Source organism: Haliaeetus albicilla, chromosome Z (genome assembly GCF_947461875.1).
Source record: "Haliaeetus albicilla chromosome Z, bHalAlb1.1, whole genome shotgun sequence".
NCBI lineage: Eukaryota > Metazoa > Chordata > Aves > Accipitriformes > Accipitridae > Haliaeetus > Haliaeetus albicilla.
Window position 1 is genome coordinate 37,003,804 of NC_091516.1, and position 14,360 is coordinate 37,018,163.

Genomic DNA, 14,360 nt, shown 5'->3' on the forward strand with positions numbered 1-14,360 from the left:
ATTTTTACATTTTTGTATAATTCTGTATAATAAAAACCACATAATACTTGGTTTTGTAAAAAAACCAAAATATTTCACAAGGATATATAAATGTATAATTGCATTAAGAAGAACATGGGAGAATAGAGTCACAATATCAGTATATTCCTGTGTTACTCAATTAAATAAAAACTAAAGTAACCACAGTTTGTTCCAGGACCAAAAACATACTGGCCATTTCATTTTGAGAGGTATTCCACGGCTTTCTACTGTGCTAAATTGTGCCCAGTGATCTGCATTTTCGTTCATTTATTTGTTCACAGGTAATGTTTCTTGTAGCAAGTTGTGATGAGTGCAAGATTTCATATTAAAGAAAAAAAAAAAGCACTTACTTTGGCATCAGCTATTAATGAACTGGTTTGTATCATTTCTGACCTTTTGTAGCTAGGTACTAAGGTATATCAAAATAGTCCTTCATACATTGGATGAGAAAACCCACATCATTAAAAGTCTAAGAAACAAAGGAAAACAAAACCATCAGTAAACCCAAATCTCAATAACCAGCTAAACTGAGTAGAAATATGAAGAAATGCTGGCAGGTAACACAGAAAATCAAACACCTGAAGGTGTATGCCTTAAGGAAGAATGTGTCTGGGACCAGCCACAGCTGTGAGGTTGTTCTCTTATACCTATTTAATAGCTGGAAAGTGGAAGCTGAGAAGATCTTTTGTTACGTGTAAGTGATTGGGAGTGTGGGACTGCCTCGCAGGGCACGTCTGCACATATCACACATCAGTTGTCGTGACAGCACAAACTGTCCTTGCATCTAAGTAGACCATTACTGTGGGTTTTCCACCTGATGCTCACCAATGCAACATGTCCAATCAACTGTGCAACTTGTTTAAGTGATCTTCACCAAGGCTATTAAAGTGGAAGCTTTACTGGAAGTTCAGGCCCTGTGCGAAGCTTTTCCTCAGGAGAGCCTCCCCATTCATGTTTATTAATTATACTGGGTCCCAAAGCTCTTATTTTCTTATTATTTGCTTATTTAGTAAACTAGTATTGTAGGCTAATAGAAGAATAGCTATCTGATCATGTCCTTTTGGAAATTATTAGTCCGTTTTTTGTGGGTGTATCCTTTTTTTCATAAAATCTGGAAGCATCTGAAATTGTTTCTTAGCAACCCTTTTCAGTTTGCCATTTCCTTCTATTCAGCTCCCCAAAGAGTGCTTCTAAAGCTGTAGTAAGGTTGGCCATTTCAGAGAAGAAGCTATTATTTTTCCTCTCGTATGAATGGTGAGATCGTGCCCAGATACCACAGCCTGATAGGAATATTCTCCAGTATATTAAAAACTATCCTTGAAACAATGAAATACTTTTAAACTGAGATAATAGGTGAATTACTGGCAAGAATACTGATAACTGTATCTATTGTTCTTGGCAAGGACACAAGAGGAAAAGGACAGCTACTTCCTTATTGTTCTGTGTAGAAGGTTAATTTTGTCTCAACCAAAGCTTAGACATTTATCTGAATCTACACATGTACTTCTCACCTTGCTCATATACTTCTACCGCCTTGCCTTACCTACCCAGAGGCAGAGGACAGCTCAGTTATCTGCTGCACAATACAGTGGTGCTTACAAAGCCCTGCATAGTGGTAAATACCAAATCAATAGCATGAATTTTACATGTGAGACCAAATGACTTGAGCATTGCCCTCTTTGGATACCACAGGTTGCACAAAATATACATCACCCATACAAAAAGTGAAAGTCCTTCCAAATAGCTCAAGGCTACTGCACTGGTTCCTGTTTCTGTACTTTCCAGTTCCACCGTTCATCATGCAAAGAGTTACACACCATTTCAAAAGTGAGGTTTTTCACAGCATGCTCAGGCAGTGGTAAACCTGACTCTTTTAAGTTAATTTATAGTGCAATAGTAAAACAGGGCAGGACAGAGCGCGCTACAATGGAAAATTGTGCCAGCAGAAGTCCGTTCACCCGTTAACTCCTGTGGAAAGGCCCTGAGACACACAATGGGCTGTTGATTAAGCAGAGTGAGTCTGCTGCTCACTCGCTGCCCAGAGTCCCTGCAAGGTCCGGTGCTCCCTTTTGTTGCCTCATGCTCCTCCAAGTTTAATGGGTGCCATGTACCATGGCACTGGTCAGTTTATCTATATATAAATACATTACAGTAAAAAATGTTAAAATTCTGTATGCAGGCTTCAGCACATTTGGGACTTAAAATATTTCTGTCATCTCCAAATAAGTGCAATAAATGGTCTTTTTGGCTAGACACTTGACCTAGTCTACTCCCCTTCTGCTGTTTCACCAATACAAAAGGCACTTCACATTGCCAAGAAGAGGTAAGCAGTTTGACATCCACCACAGGGAAAAAAAAAAAAAAATCTCCTTCATACTCTTTGTGTAGCTGCTATAGACATGGTCTCTGGCTGCAGTGTGGAAATTCAGGCAATGAACACCAGCATGACAAGGGGCAGTTATTACTGCATGCAACATAAAATGGCTTTTTGGCACCTCTCTTTTGCCCCAGCTTCCAGCACAGAGAAACGCAGCTGGAGTTTTGGCACACTTAGGCATCCATTGCTTGAATCATCTGATTTTCAGCTAGTTGTAAGACTAAAGATATACTAATATAAATCCTTCTTCTTTAATCACGCTCATGTGTATGAACTGAAAATCCAAAGATCCATCAGAACCATTTAATCTGCAGGGAGTCTGGGATGAAACTGTCTTGGAGGACATTTGGCAATGCTTAGCTTGTTTTATTTGTTGAAACTGTGCTGTTCATACACACCCAGTCTCAGCCTTGCCCCCACTGCATCTGTTGATAAGGTTGGCATAGGGATCAGTAGCAGCAGAAGGAGGGCCAAAATGGACATGTTAATTGCCAAATCTGTAACTTATGTCACCTGTTAGGAAGTCCTGTGACACATACCAGCCCTGCAGGGAAGATGAGGTGTATCACACCATCATCTGACACAACCCAGCAAAGCCACAGATAGCACAGTGTCAACATCAAGCAGCACCAGTCACTCAGATGGAACACAAGATGGAACAGATAGACAAACTGGATGCATAACCAGGGTTATGTCTGCATTTCTGCCCCTGCTACAGATATTTCACCTTTATCAGATCTCCAGAGACCGCTGTTGCACTTCAATAGGATATTAATTATAACTCCTCTCACTCTAACAGAATTTGTTGTCTCTGTAATGTCCCTCTATTAATTATAACTCCTCTCACTCTAACAGAATTTGTTGTCTCTGTGATGTCCCTCTCAAAGTTACAAAACTTTGAGGTGCAATGTTGTGTTTCTCTGACTTAAGACCTGGGCTTTCATATACAGCAGGAGGACACTTGGTGGCACTCATTCAACATCATTTTTCCTTCCCATACTACAGAGTCTCTGGGTTAACCTAAACATGTGAAAAATTCCCCTTAATAAGTTTATCCCATGAACTCTTTCACTAAGACCAACTCCTGCTGTCACTACTCAGTTTTGACTTAATTGTTAATGAAGTAAAAAATAATTTGTTTTGTGTAAAAGAAAACTAAAGATCAGTTTATGACAGTAAAATGATCACTAAATTAGAGCTGAGATGTTTTTGCCTACCAATTACTCTGCAAAATCTTCACTTTTTTGCTTGGATGGGTACCTGAAAAATTTAGTCCCTGTGTAATGTGCCGATTCTTTGTTCCTGCACATTACTGTTCAGTGCAACTTGCATACAGCTGTTTATTTGAAAACAAAAAACAACAACAAAAAACCCCTGACTTGAACCATCTGGTAGCCAAGACAGCTACTGAGAAAGAGACTACTGCAAAGGAGGCAGAGGGTTGCACTGGACTGTACCCAGTAGTCCTTCTAATTTATACTTCTGGGTGACTGCCATCTGCAACCCAATATTCATACTGTGTTTTGAGAAAGACACATGGGAAGCAGCAACACCCTAACCCTTTTAGATGAACAAATACCTATAACCCCTCTATAAAATCCTTCTTTTCCAGGAATTACCCCCGCATCTTATGGACAGTACCCTAAAGTCCTGCCCAGGACCACAGTCTTATTGCTGACACCTGGCGGTTTCTCCTATCAAAGCTGCTGAAAGATCTGACAGTCAGGAGGGGATTTGTTTATTACTCTTAACAGCAGGACGCTATTACATTAGCTAAGGATAATCCAACACCATTAGATAGCCCAAAGCTCGACTGAAGGTGCCTCCTTTGCGGGAGGGGGAAGATCAAGCCCAGATGTCCCTGCAGCTCTCCACTTACTGCACTCAAAATAAAACTTCTGCGAAACACAGGTTACAAATAGGTCGGTAGCCACTAGCAGCCAAGACATCCTCAGCGGGAAATGTCTCAAAGCAATGGAGCGCAGCCAAGCACACGAGACAGCCCGTCCTCTCAAAACACAGAAGCACCTGCCTTCCTCTAGAACAGAAAGAGGGCCCGTCCCTGTCATCTTTCAGCAACACAAGGGCCAAAAGAGTGACCCGCAGCTGTTACTCCGGGTCGCAGCACCCACAGAACTTGAGTACTCCATGGATGCCCACTGGCCCTGAACCTACAAAATCCATGCTGCCGGGGAGCTCCTTTCCCAGCAGTTTTGCTTTTGTTCCAAGTTTTACCAGCTGCACTGGAGAAGCTTTAACTTCTTTGGACAAAGTGCCCGTTTCAGTATCTGCGTGTACTTCCATGCACTTTGTTTGTATACTCAGTGGTGTTTATATGCTTGAGAAAATGCTTTGCTGGCAAGTTCTGTACACTTTTCCAATAATCCAATAATCTTTATTAAAACCCAGCAGGCACTTTTCAAACCAAGCAAAGATTATTGTGCTCTGAAAGGTGTGTGCCCAAGGAAAACTCTTAATTTCAGAACATTGTACTTCTGGCCCGTTTAGGAAGAGTTTTATATTTAAAAATGAGACAGCATTATCTTCTCCCTTTCCTTCTTCCCTTCACTTTTATGCAACTAAAGGGCTTTTCTTCAGACATTCTTCTAAAAAGAGCGAAAAAAAAGCCCCCACTGTTTTAGCAGAAAGACAGGAAGGCAAAGCGCGATCCTACAGCGAGTGACAATTAATCAGCTGAAAATCACACTGAGCGGTATTTCACCGTGCTAAGCACACGGGCTGCTACAAAGCACCGACATGTGCTCTTCACACCAAGCCAGCATTCAGCGTCCGCGGTGCCGGACGCGGTTCGTCGCAATAATCGCACAGCCCTTGCCAGACTGGAAGCGCGGGAGCATGAGTCAGGAAGAAGGGCAGCGCCTTCCCAAATCGCTCTGACTGACCTGTCCCCTTGCAGGAAGCTGGGGCTGCCTCGGACAGAAATGCCACCAGCACCATTTCTGTGCGCACCGGGAATTTCAGTTAACGTCGAATTTTATTATTGCCCGCTTTGCTAGAAGAGAAATTACTGGGAGATAACGGCCGGGGGAAAGCAAGCTCAGGGCAAGAACCACATGAACAGAAAGCGTGCTTCGGAGCGAGGCAGGCCGTCCTGGGCCGCAAACTCTCCAGCAGACGGTGCTGCGGGGACAGGCTGGTTCACGGCCCAGCCCGGCGAGCCAGCGCCCCGCCCCGCCCCGCCCCGCCCCGCCCCGCCTTCCCCCCGCGCCTCCTCCCTGCGCGGGCGCGCAGCGGGCGCCCACCGCGGGGCGGGGGCACGGGCGCCGGCTGCGCCGGTGGGGGCCGCTGCCTGCTCTCCGAAGGGTTAAAAAGCCTTCGAGCCCCCCGCGGGGGAGGGGGCCGGGCAGTATGAGCAGAAATGCAGAAAAAAGTAGGTCAGCTGTGCCCAGCGGCGTAGCGGGACGGGGACGGGGACGGGGACGGGGACGGGGACGGGGGCTCTCCCTCGCCGGAGGCTGCAGGACCTCCGGCCCCGACCCCAGGAGTCTGCCGATAATTTGCTCCCAGGCATTAGCAGGTACTCTCATAGCATTTACAAGCCGATAGCTCTCCCGCTCCGTACACATTTGTGTTTTCGTAAATACACAGACACGTTCAAGGAATTTTCGGGGGGGAGGCGCTTAAAATTAAAAGTGAAGCATAATTTGAAACTCTGCCTACACCACAGCTTTTACAATCAACTTGTGACATGCTTGGCACCAAACACTGTTTATGTCCGTAATTAATGCAGTTAATACTAGGTTAGTAGCTGTGGCAGTCAGCCACGTGCATCGCCTGGCACATGGGTGCCTTGCCCTGACTGCAGAGGCACACTTTCCTCTTCAGTGCACATGGACCGGCCAGTTCGAGCACATCTGGAACCAGTTTAACTGGGGCCTCCCTCCAACGCGGCACTGAGCGCTGCCAGTGTATTCTTTCAGTCAAAACGCTCTAAAAAGGGGAGAAGGAATTGGAGAGGGTTTAAAAAAAAAGGGGAGCGCAAGGCTCTTTCCAAACAAAACCACCCTGCTGCAGCAGGTTTCATAGCCTGCCTGAACAGGACCCGGCATCAGGGAGCCCCTAACTGGGCCTTTATAACCAGTTCGGTGAGTTCTTGTTTCTCCTATGTCTCCAAGCAGTTGGACATCTCAGAGTGCGTTACTCACCTGCGGCTACCGCGCAGCGTCTGTCGTCCCCACCTGGTGAGGGACAGTGGCAATGCTGTTCTCAGCAGAAGGCGGTTCACCTAAGGGGTACTGCGTTGTACACCCACCAAGCACAAGCGTGCAAGCCCAAGTAACACACGGATGTTTTCCAAAAAAAGGCTTTCTTAAGACAGAGACACCATGTTGCAATGGGAGGATGAGCATCTCACGAGTGGGTTGCAAAACCTCATTTCTACTTTTGGGGCTGGAGGTGAATTTTGAAACTGCATTTTTACAAGTTCAAAAGCTCTAGCAAGACTTCTGCAGGCAAGTTCAAGGCTTTCTTGGGAAAGCAAGCATTTTCAAACATTTTGCCTACGTCTAGGCATATGTCTGTGTACCTACTAACTAATGCATCAGGCACACTAGTGTCATAATGTGCCCTGTTTTTCTTCTGTGGCTGCTTACAACTTCAGTGAGAGGAGAATAAAACGTGCAAATCAGTCATGCATTAAGTAACGTCACTATCATCTATCACATGTTTGTTCACTAATCCTTTCCCCCAAGGAGAGAAGCGTTTGGTTTGGGATTTTACACGCCCCTAAACATTTATGCCAGAAATGTCAAGGTCAAAGAAAGGTGCTCTTCACTTGCAGTAGGAGCTGGTGAAATCTGAGATAAGCTCCCAGAGGAAAGGAAGCCTACTTCACAGTCATGGCTTGGCCATCAAAAAACAAATGCCTTCTGCACAGATATACATCATCCTTTATCTGGAGGGCTACCTAGTGCCAGAAGAACATCCCTGTCAACCCTCATCCTTTAACCCAATTCTTCAGATAGTCTGAGATGATCTGTCATATCAGTTCCCGCTTCCCTTGGCATGGTTACGTTAGCGGCAAACTCTGTATCTCATTTCTGTTCAAGCCCAGTCCACAAAATACCAGAGGAGTAGCTTCTTCAATAATATTTTAATCAAAATCATAAGTATTCTCTTACTTTGCACTGAACAAATGGGAAAATTGAGTTTTTTGGATTTTTTAATTAAGTTACAAATTCATTAAAGGGAATTACCACTTCACAGGGTACAAAAGACTGCATGTGTCTGCGGTTACTTTTCTCCACATTTCTTTCTTTAATTGCATTCTGGGTCACCTATTACTGCTTTTTCACCTCCTGCAAGCTATAAGCAAAAGCGTAGCAAATACATTGCAACACGTGCTTGAAAGGGTGCTATTCTTTCCTGTTTCAAAGTTTTAGAAGTAACTTCAATCCACAAGCCTCCAAAATTCACAAAACCAAAATAAGTGGCTTTTTACAAAAAAAAGGAGATCAGTTACTCATCTCCAGTGAAAATGATCTTCAGGTGAGACACTTTTCATTTTGACGTGCTTAAATACCACAGAATTAATACTGCATACAGATGACAAAAGGGTCACACACTCACCAACAATTAAAAACAAAATCATCTAGCAATGGAAAAATGCAAGTGCAAGGAAAAGGACTGTGTCCAAACAATGCAAGGATTATGAGGAAAGAATCTTCTACACCTATTAAAGGGAAATGGCATCCTAACCAGGGTGCAGTCATCAGGTATATTACAGTGATATTTTATCTCCTAAATAATGAAGAAGGGGGATTAGGTGGAGTCCCTGTTAATTGTTGAGTAAATGGTAAAATGGTTGGTAAAAACCAGCTGTCCTGGTTTCAGCTGCCCACCTTTTTTCCACCATCACAAACTCGTATTTAGGAAGGCAGGACAGTGTAGAATGACAACTTGTGCTGTTGGGTTCCTTGCTGTACTATTCAGCAAGGGAAACTTCCCACTGTTTAAAATGTCTTTTCTAACCATTTTGCCGTTGAATCAGAGTGTTTCAGAGTGGTGCTTAGCCCCACTGTCCCTGATTCTTTGGGGCAGGGATGGGCTGACCAAAGCCAATGGAGATATACATTATTTAGCAGGTTTCTAAGTAGTTTTCCTTGGACTCGCTGCTATTCATTATACAACATTTTAAGACTTTGAAGATGGAAATGCACAAAGTTGAGAATGGACATGGAATACATATGGTTTTATCATTCAAATCATCGAGTGTCAATTACCATCACTATACTAACGAGGTCAGTCAGCCATGCTCTTCTACTTGCAGCTGGAGGGCACTGATTGCAGATGTAGTTCACTTGGATGACTCCTTGTGGGAAGAAATACATGGGAAGCCCTGGTTTCAATACGGTGGTGAAGATTATGGACATCGTTACAATCAGTTGGCAGAGAGATCATTTTAATTTGTAATGAAACCTAAGAGTAAGTTTGATGCATTTATGTGTTCATAGGGAGCATTTCTCTCTGCTCAAGTGGATGCAGTGTGCTTCATTTCTTAGCAGTGTGTTCAGGAAGAATCAATGAACGGGAGAGTGAGCTGAAGAACACCTAGGTAATCGTCAGCAGTGAAATGTGGAAGGCGAACAATACCACCACTCACAGCCAGATTACCATAGTCATGGCATGCCTCAGAGCAAGCACTGCCTGTGGAGGTCAGTGAAGAGTCAAACCGTGCCTTACCAGCAGAAAGAAGAAGGGGGAATTTTAGTCCCTTCCTACTTCTTCACCCTCTGTTTCCTCAGATAAGCAGGAGTTATGAGAACTAAGGATCATTATAAGATAGTCTTTGACCCACAATATAGAACAATTGCCCCGTTAGCTACAATTGTGTTAACTGGGTTCTGCTACACATTGTGTGGGGTAGAGCTCACTAAAATGAGTGCCTTCAGTCATTTGTTGACTAATGCAGTCTTTGTGGCCAACTTAAGCACGTTCCACTGCAAATGCTTTTGATAACGCTCTTATAAAGGCTTGTGAATGTCAGTGTAGGAGGGCAAAATATTTTGAGCTGCTCAGCTTCACTTTATAAATATTTTTGGAAGCCACCAATGTGAAATGTTCCATTCACATTCAGCACTGAAAAAAATAATGGCTTCTTCTAAAACAAAGACACATCTGTCAGTGCAGTAGAGTATATGAATTTACGCAATCTGCAGCACAGAAAAAGTACTTTCTCAAACAAATTAAGTTGAAGCAGGCAGAGAAAGAACAGCATGAAGCTCTCTATGCAATGTCAACAATAATTAACAGAGCACTTTATAGTCTGCCAGTGCTTCCCGTGAGTAAGGTACTCTCAGATATTTGGTATGAGCAGGCTGCCCTCCTGTTCCTCCGCTCCTGGAACCCAAAGCCACAAGTGTTAGCTTTTAGCAGCTAGCCTATCATTAACTTTTTAAATGTTGTATGCTACTCAACATTTTCCCTTAGAAGGACAAAGGGCAGAGGGCAAGACGACACTGTTGCAACTGCTGCAGGGATTCATGGGGTTTGTTTTGCCTTGTCATACTGGGAAATTTGGGGTTTTTTTCTTCTTTCTCAGGTACATCAAAATGAAAAAAACAACACATTGCACCACACACAGGGTCTGTTAATCTCTTTATTCCCAAGTTTGCCTGTTGATAACTTGGGAGAAGGCAGCTTCCTTGTTTCCCTCACAGATGCGTGCAACATTTGGAAGTTTTCTTCAACTCCTACTGATTCTCCAGAGATGCAGACTGCAGACATTTTGCAGCAGGGAGTCTGAGGCCACCTGTGTACAAAATGCAGAATGTGAGTCTGCTTTCGCACACAGCACTGTATTGCTCCCATAATTCTGATTTAATTGTGCTGCCTTTACATGTACTTATGGATTAAATTTCCAGTATTGCTACAGAATGGGGCACTCCTGCCATCTTTCTCTCTTTACAGATGGCAAAACTGCAGCCTTGTCTAGAGCAGAGGGATTTCCACAAGTTTTTTCCTTCTAGACTGATTGTGACCGATTTCTTCCACATAGAAGAGTGCTCACACAGTTGTCAGGGAGACAACTGTTGGCACAGCTTTGCCCTGGTATTTGGAGGGCTTGGCCAGTCAATTGCTTTTCAGTGGATTGTGCATTCATGCAGATGCAGCACACTGGCAGACTGACAGACCTGACTTTTTCATTTGCCAGTTTGAGCTCACGACCATGCACTACCTCCAAACTACAGCTGCGAGAGGTGGCCAGCATATCTCAGCTAGTGTTATTTGAACTAGTTTGAGCAGCAGCACAGTACAAACCTGGTGACCAAAAGTCATGTGCAGCCAATGTGAGACACAGGACTTATTTGGAAGGTTGGGCTGCACTGTGTATATTGCTGCTAGTAGCTCAGCTGGTTGTTCAAACTAATCCAGGCCAAGATAAAACACTGTAATAATGCTTCCGTGATGCTGGCGTCCTTCGTACAGTACAGCCGTGAGCCCAGAAATTCCCATCAGCCTCCAGCCTGTGCCATTGCCTGCATCTCCTCTGTGGACCTCAGCACTTTCTTCCTTCCCCTCCTGCAAGCTGTGACCAAACCTAAATCAAAACCAGCCATCATGTCCCCTGAATTGGTGTAAAGGTTGAAAACAAGGATAATAAACTTTGTACCAGCTGAGGCTAATTAGCATGCAGCCAGTCATTTATGATTAAGCCATGCAAAATGTGGTAGTAGCACAAGAGCTGAATGCCATAGTACACAGCAAAGGCCCAAGGCACAGAGAAGTTAAGTGACTTGCCCAGTTTGACACAGCCATTCAGTGACAGAGGTAGATATAGGCTGCTCAGTTCTCTCTCTCAAAACAGGTCTAATCTCTAGATCATACTTTGATCTTGCTTTAGCAGCAGAAAATAAAAATTCCTCTGTTCATGCTGTAAGTCATTACAGAAATTACTTTCAAGTTACAGACTCACCATTATCACAGCACTGCTAGATCAAACAAAAAAGAGGGCAGTAGGAGAGGAAAAGAAGGGTTACTTTGTGTCATTTACTTCCACAGTCTGCTCAACAAAGCCAAAAAGGAAAAACATATTTTTTTTTTAGGCAGATGCCTTTTACAACAGATCAAACACTTCTCATGGGCGTATGTCAGAGACATTTTACTACAAAGGCTTTGTCCTTTGCATTCACGACAGCCCGGGTGTTTATCAGAATTTTCCATTCCCTAAATTCAAGATCAAATTGGGATCTGCATTAAGATAGCAGAAGAAGTACATCAACAAAGTCCAAAATACAAAATCATTAGTGAAAAGAAAGCATTAAGTCAGCATGTTCCTGTGCTAAGGCTGCAGTGGGGGGAGTTTCTATCATCACAAAAGGAATGTCTGGAGAAGGAAACAGCCTATTTTCAATGTGCTGGCTTTGGAGGAAGCAAATATGAGGAAATAATTACCTGTTCTAATGGATTTTACTGCTACTAAATGTTTAAGTCCTCCATGCAAAGCATGTGGCCCCAATGTCACGAAGACAACAGTACTATTTACTACATAACATCACATGCGTATATTCTGTTCTCCGCATGCCCGCAGCAATGCTCTGATTTGTTTATTCATAAGTGCAGTTTGTAATTCTCTAAATTATCAAGCATAACGAAGAACACTACACAGAGACAAACTACATTTAACATTGCTGCACACTCTTCCACTCTTAGGCCAAAACTCAACAGCATCTTTCATTTCTTCCCTCCTTCCCCCGCCCACTGGTATGCATAATCTCAGCCCCCAAAATACTACAGGGGCCTTCCAAAAACTCTAGCATCCTTCCTGGGTGGGGTGTTGCCCTTTCCAGGAACAAACCAGGCCCATGGCTGTTGTGCTAAGACAGTACTCCCAGCCTCTCTGCAGGCAATACGAGGATGGCAGATGATGGCTCATGCCACCCCAGCAGGCTGATCCGCTCCACTCCCTGGGAATGGCCAGGCCTGAAGGTTTGCCATCCTCCAAAACCCATCAGCAACAGTAGAAGCACCAAACACCTGTCCCCAAACCCAGCACCTCCAGTCTTTTCACTTAGGGTGACACTGAGCTCCCACAAGATGTTCTGTCCCCTGAGACCACTGTAGGTTTAGATACTTACTTGAGAGGAAATTTCATTGTGAGCCAGAAGGACAGTGTGCTCTTACACTTAGAGCAGAAAAAGAGGGTAGGCAGAAAGAACAGCGATGCCTGAGGTCACTTCCTTTGCTTCTGTTTGGAATATAAAAAATGTCACAATTCTTCTCTACGCCAATTCTGTTGTACATTGGAGTAATTGGTTTCCAGTTCTAGTGGGTGATCTTGATTTCTCAAGAAGGTAAGCCATCAGGTAATCCTACACTTACTGTCTGGCTCCTACCACCATTGCCACTGTGTAGTCTTGTACAGCATTTTTCAAATACTGGCACATCAGTTCATGCAATGTCCTTGCTTCCACCACCACTGAATGAACAAACCCATCCATCAGGCTCCAGCAAAGCTGGGTAGCTGTATCCATAAAGAACAGGACTCATGTTTGTTACTGGTAGCAGTAACACCTTCCCCAGTGAGTTTGAACAGTCTCCCCCTCCAGGTTAAATCAAATGGCTCTTGCTCTCCCTCAGAGATGGCAGTGGATGGATGTGCCACCCCAAAACTCCCACCTCTCGGATCATATAATGCTTATATGAAAATGGTGGGTAAGCTCCTAGCAGCTCTTCCAGTTCAAAATGGGCTAGGGAATAGCAGCATGTTAATTTTCTGGCAACAATGGTGGACCTATAAAATTAATGACAGCCTCTACAGCCATTCCCACCTATTCTCAGAGCAACATATGTATCAGATACATACCCACCCATGAGTCTACCTGTGATGGTAATTCAAACTATAACAAAAAAAACCCAAACCAAACCAAACGCCAGCCTTTCCTGCATAGGGAAAAGAGTGTAAAAGAGCAGGTGGGAATTTTGACTGTTTTTACATTACACTTAATTGGGCCTTCCATAACACATGTCCAAAACAGGACAGATGTGTCAGCAGCAGCATCAACCCAAGGCTGATACTGACCAGAGATATTGTAATATATGAAGATGGAGAAAGATGAGGGTGAGTCAGCAGAAGATGTTTGTCTTCTATGCAGTGTCCTAAAATTTGGGTCTCTATTACAGGAAATTACACTAATATTTGAATCACTGTTCTGTACACATCATCATTCTGTACAGAAGTTTTCCATGGTGAGGAAGTCATCATCAGGTTTTACAATTTTATGCTACAGTTTTATTTCAAAACATGTCCCAGAGCATCCAGCTGACCCTGTGCAGGAAAGTATTTGAAGTACATGTGACTTCTATTCTCTCCAGTAAAAACTCTGACCGAGACACTCCAGGGATACATGCAACAACCTTTCCATATTCTACCTGGAAAAGGCAAAATAGTTTGTGACTATTCTTTAACAAAACATTACAGAAAAGAAGATGAAAAGAAGTGGAAAGTATCAGTGGAATGCTCATAAAATGGAGATTTATCTCATGACAAAAGCACTAAGATTGCCTGGAATTTTTCTGAGATATTTTTAATTTTTTCCACATAATTTGCTTGTTAGTGGTCGTATTTTCACAAGGAATATTCTCATTTGAAAATGCTTACATTATGATTAGAATTACTAAGCTTGCTCTGCTCCGGAAACTTTTAAAAAAGTCCTGGCAAATTACCATTAAAAAAGTCCCCAAGATTTTAGAGGTTGAGGGGGAGTTAATTCAAACTCATCTGTAGCAAAACATGTTTAAAATTTATTTCTTTTAATGGCCATTAAATGTTGAAAGTGCAGTACAGGAGATACGCTGATAATAGAAAAATCCTCCCTTTTGTGAATAACAACAGTAATGAGGCACTATTGCACAAGGGGAAAAAGAAGATAAGCATTTCATCGTGGATATTCTTCCCCTTGGACAATACGGCCTTTGGCAAACTGTGATGTTACCCAGGTCT

The 14,360-nt window shown here is 43.3% G+C and overlaps 2 protein-coding genes across 11 annotated transcripts in view; both read right to left on the bottom strand.

The window, feature by feature from the left end:
* The window catches only part of LOC104313235 (tubulin polymerization-promoting protein family member 2), a 47,571-nt gene that overhangs the window by 25,601 nt on the left and 7,610 nt on the right, over positions 1-14,360 (bottom strand). For 6 of the 7 annotated variants that reach the window (XM_069776544.1, XM_069776542.1, XM_069776538.1 and 3 more), the window contains exon 1: positions 5,302-5,547. The exons of the other annotated variant lie outside the window; for it this stretch is intronic. The gene's annotated coding sequence lies outside the window, so the exon portion shown is untranslated. Of the gene's footprint in view, positions 1-5,301; positions 5,548-14,360 lie in introns of those variants that run through there. 7 annotated transcript variants of the gene reach the window in all.
* AUH (AU RNA binding methylglutaconyl-CoA hydratase) overlaps positions 9,999-14,360 on the bottom strand; it is a 171,324-nt gene continuing 166,962 nt past the window's right edge. For all 4 annotated transcript variants that reach the window (XM_069776524.1, XM_069776521.1, XM_069776522.1 and 1 more), the window contains one exon: positions 9,999-10,169. The gene's annotated coding sequence lies outside the window, so the exon portion shown is untranslated. The remainder of the gene's footprint in view (positions 10,170-14,360) is intronic.